A 5,292-nucleotide genomic window follows, 5' to 3' on the forward strand; every position below is an offset into this window, starting at 1 on the left:
GTTAAAGAAACCAGAGTCTGATCAACCAGAGCAAGAGAAGGAAGAAGAGGAGCCGGAGATGCCGGCGAAAAAGAAAGTGAAGATGACCCGACCCGGGATCCCACCCCAATCTGGCTCTCGAGGGAGCCAGACCCAGAAGTGAATCACCCCCATGACCAAGTAACTTTTATTTTCTGCATTCCGTTATATCTGTTTTTTTTATGTTTGTTGTTATTATTTGTGTCTCTGTGAATATTTGCTATATGTGTTTACCTTCTCCCACTTAGCCCAATGCTTGGTCTATGTGTGAGAAGTTTATGTTTTCTGTTTATTGTGTATTCTCCCACTTAGCCCGATACTTGGTCTAAGTGTGAGAAGTTTTATAGGATTATTATTTGTTTATTGTGTGTTGAACTGACTACCCTGTTTCCCCCCTTCACGACGATGGCTTAGGGACAAGCTTGAGTGAAGTGGGAGGAGGAGGGGAGTCAATGCGTGTAGTTGTCAGCATGTTATGAGTCGTTAAGTCTAGGTTTTGTTTGTGTCGCATGAGCTGGTGAATATAATACGGCATGATCTCCTTAGTGAAAGTAATTGAAGATATGATGTATTTCAACTTAGAAGCCTTTTCCTTTAATAAGCCAAGTCAATCTGGACGAAGTAAGAACGATAGAGGATGCCTTAGCTTACTTAGTTGTGAAGCCCCACTATAAGAGCGAGTTATAAGCCTTAAATAACTTTGAGCTAACACATGTAAAGGGGTCGCCACTGAAATGCTTAGGGAGAAGAGTCATGACGGAGAAAAAAAGGGAATTGGGTTACGAAGGTATAAGCTGGACGAAGTCCAGGTAAAGGAGTTATAAGCTGGACGAAGTCCAGAGAAAAAAAAAATTGAAAAAAAAGGAGGTATAAGCTGGACGAAGTCCAGGGGGAATATGTCTAAGGGCAGGAAGCAATAGTAACCTGACCCAGTAAAAAAGGGGAGAACGAAGTGTAAAAAGGAGAAAACTCTCATAACCCGACGCTTCAGTGGTATGGCAATAACTTATGAGATAATCGGTCCTAACATCCCTGGTGAGGAATGAGTGATCGAGTGAATCCAACAATTGGGGAAGTGAAAGGCTATCTTGACGAACTGACAGATTGATTAGGTAGAAAAAGGGAAGGGGTCAATTTGGAGAAGTGCAGCATGTTGGATTGACCTTAATCTTGTGGGGACGGTTTCCTAAAAGTTGAAGCTAGTTCATGCATATGTGTCTATGTGTTTTTTCTTTAAGTGTTTGTTATCTGTGCATTAGTTGTGTCTAGGTCTAGGAGTCTGTTTAGAGTCTAAAGAGTCGGTCAGGGGATAACCGTGCTTTGAAATTCACCTTATTCTTTTCTTGTCTTTATACTTGAGGACAAGTATGGTTTAAGTGTGAGCAGTTTGATAAGGCTAATTTCATGCATCGGTTATGTGGTGAAAAACACTTTATTTTGCTGGGTCTAACGCAGTTTTTAAGCCAGGTGTGTGAAGGAATCGCTAGATCCAGGAAGAGCTGGAGGCAATGGACTAGCGAAGGAAAATGAAGGAAAGTGAGCAGAGTTGAAGAGAAAAAAATGGCTAGACGAAGGAAGTCAATATCTGAGGGCAACAAAGACTATTCATACCTCGCTAGACCCACTTCTACGCCTATATATAGAAGAGCATGCAGCACAAGCCATATATATGATTTTTGCTCTCAGCTCACACACTCACACACACACTTGGGAAAAATGGGAATTTTGGGATAGTTAAGGGTTTCAGTGGGTTCATCTTCAGCAAAAGCTAGTGGTAACACCGTCTTCACGGAGGGCAAAGAAACAATCAGTTTACATTCAGTTTTCTGCACATTTATTCCGTCGAACTTCAACGTTTTGGAAGTCGATTTGGTTGTTTGTTGGATACTTATCGATTATCTATGCATTTAGTTTATGTCATGATGGTGTTTATCGTGTGCCGATTTACGTTGATTCTGTGTTTTGAGGTTTAATTTCGGAAGTTGAATGTTATTCTATGTTTTGGATAATTCTGTGCTTGATCTGGGAAATATGTTGTGGATCTGCGTTGTTGTTGTTGATCTGTGGTTGTTTGGCGAATCTGTAGCTATGGATATACTTTTGGTCGGAGTTTGTTTGGATGCTTGGATCCGGAGTGGATTTAGCATCCGAGGTTGGATCTGAACAGGGGAATCAAGTTGTGCATGAATTTCGAACACTTTTGCTCTCTTTTCATTTTACTTCGTCTAGTAGTCGCAGATCTGCTTAGTTTTAATTGTTCTTCGTTTAATTGTTTTTAAATTCAGTCTGCTTCGTTTTCGATCCACTTTCCATCTCTGTTTCTACTGAAATTTTATGCATATTGTTGAAGAAGATGATGTCGATGTTAGTTAGTACTTTAGTTAGTTGTTTTCCAGCTTTTCATCCGTACTTTACCTTTTCAGCAAATGGTCCCCACCGTCAGTTCATTTCCCAAGTCTAGGTAATTTAGAAAATAGTTTCTTAGATCTAGTGACTGTCTTGTTTTTCCAGTTATATGCATGATTTCTGTTCAGCCTAGATCTAGCTGTTAGCGTAGCAGATTTCACCCCAAGTTTAGTTTAATTTCCTCAACCCAAAAATGCGTGGCAGCAGCCAACCCAAAAATAGTCCCGAATCCTTGAGCATGTTTAATTACGCATTCATCTCTGTGGGATCGATCCCTACTTCCCTTTGCTAATTTTAGTATACGTGGTTGAGGGTTTTTGAAGCGGTATTCTGTGTGTCCGACGACCGAGATCTTCTAATGATCCGTGAGTTCCTAGACCCTGTGATCTAGTGGATTCGCTGGACCTAGGAAACTTGTTATTCCTTTCTGTGTACGCAGTCTAAACACAAAAAGTTGTAGTAGCGACTCAGCTTCACTCTCCTATTTCTTGAAGGCCACGAAATTATCAAAAAATAAACCTTTTTCCAACCTATAAATACCTCTAACCTAATTCATAATCTCTATCTCAGAGCCTCCAATCCTTCTCCCTCTACACATTCTTCCATTCCATCTTCCACATTTAATTCAACCATTTTCCATTGGAGCGGAGCTCTGCAGATCCAGGCAAGAGAAGACTGGAGATTGAAGATTCAACCTTGGGTTTTATCTATTTCTTTCATGTCTCGTACTTTATTTGTAGTTTTTACTTGTCTATGAGTAGAACAACTTTTGTGGATTTTTATGGTGAAGATATTCAATTGATTTTCCTCATTAGCTCTTGCAGTTATTTGATGTATCCTTGTGTTTTCTATGTTCAGTTGATTAGCTACCTTTTGAATACATGCTAGAGTTGATTAGAGTACTCGGGAGACGAAATAATTGACTTGGACGAGGGATAATTCACACTTTAATTCAATAGAACTCGTGAGAGCTGAGGTTTCATGTGAGGTCATTGGTCTTACAATCTTTTAGGAGTTAGGTCTAAGAATTAGAAGGGGACTTCAATTATTACACCTAATCTACGAATTTCTCACCTCGGGAGGGGGTTTAATCTAGTTAAGTGACCGACTTAATAACTCTAGAGACCGTAATTCAAGGAAGTCAATTGTGTTTTGAATCCTTAAATTCTACTTTCTTACGCCTGCTTTGTATTATTTGATTTTATGCTTTTTGTTATTTGTTCATTTATTTTCAATCTAGTTTAATTAATCCAAAACCAAAAACTCCGGGTCTCTAGATAGTATGTGATGCTTAGTATATGGTAGTCAGTTGCAATCTTATTCCCTGTGATCGATATCCCGGTACTGACCTTTAGCTATACTAGATCTACCATGTATGCTTGCAGGTATTTTTAGTGCTAATAAATAGTGCATCAAAAATCCATCCAATTATCATACATGTAATTTTTGAAATTTTAAGGTTTATAAAACAATTGAAAACTTATATCTTTTCCTTAGGTATATTTCTAGGAAATAATTCCATAACACACCAATTAAAATAAAGACAATTTCAAACAAACCTTAAAATAAAACATGAATGCATGCTAAGAGAATATTCTTTAAAATTCCAACCGATTATGGAAATGCCAAAAATTAGATCAATCAAATATTGAATTTCCTTATGTTAATTATCATGATATTATCTATATGGAAAGAATCCATCAAAATCAACTAATTAACAAATTAAATCAATTCATTTGAACTAATTATTCCAATTGGCAATCTTTAAATTAGAATCTTGATTAAACAAATAATTCATTCTAATTTACCACAAGTTATAGAATTTATTCTAGGTTTAGGATTTTAAACCACAATTATAAATAACTTGTGCATTAAGAAACGAAATGAAACGAAAACGAAGACGAGACGACGCGACCAAAACCCTAATTAGGGTTTAGACCGCCACTGGGCCTCGCAGCAGCTGCTGCTGCCGCGTCTGACCTCCGCCGCCTCCCGCGACTGCCGGCGCTGCTCCCACTGCAGCGTCGCCACCTGCTGACCTCCGCCGCCTCCCGCGACTGCCGGCGCTGCTCCCACTGCAGCGTCGTCGCCTGCTGACCTCCGCCGCCTCTGCCGCTCCCACTGGAGCAGCCGGTTCAGTTCAGCAACGAAGAATTCCGGCGTTGGCAGACACTGCTGCTACTGCAGCGTCACTGCCTGCGAGCGTCGCTGCTGCCCGGAGAAGAAGCTGCTGTAATTGCAGCGCTGCTATCCGACGAGGACAGTTGCTCCGCCGTCGCTCGAAGACGACGCTGCTGCTGCTGCTGCCTGGAGTCGCTGCCGCTGCCGGAGCTGCTACCCGCTGACCCCTTGAAGATGCCGCTGCCGCTGCTGCCTTTTTCTCACCAGATCTGGATCTCGGATCCCTGACGAAGGCAGCCCGGTTCTTGAACACATCTAGGGTTTAAACCCTTGCGTTCATTTATTCGTTTTCAATTAATTAACTTGATTCATCGCGGTCGCTACGCTTGACCGCGATCTTAAATCTTAATTAATTGTTTCTCAATTGTAACAATCTTTTATGTTCAAACCAATATACACATTTAAATATCAAGCATTCAGCAATTTAAATTGTTCTAGCATATTAAGAACATAAAACTATAGATCTATGAATACTTGCTTAGATCTAGAATGTTCTTGTGAAATTATTGAATAAAATTCAAGATTCATAATATTCTTTCATCGATCCAAGTATTCAATCATGGACCACTTTATTTCTTGATTCAAACACATATTCACTTAAACACATACGTATATGTAATCAACAAACATATAATCTAGTATATATTACTTAGAATATATAGATCTAATGTTGTTCATCATAGATCT

The sequence above is a fragment of the Salvia hispanica genome, chromosome 6, assembly GCF_023119035.1.
Source record: "Salvia hispanica cultivar TCC Black 2014 chromosome 6, UniMelb_Shisp_WGS_1.0, whole genome shotgun sequence".
Classification (NCBI taxonomy): domain Eukaryota; kingdom Viridiplantae; phylum Streptophyta; class Magnoliopsida; order Lamiales; family Lamiaceae; genus Salvia; species Salvia hispanica.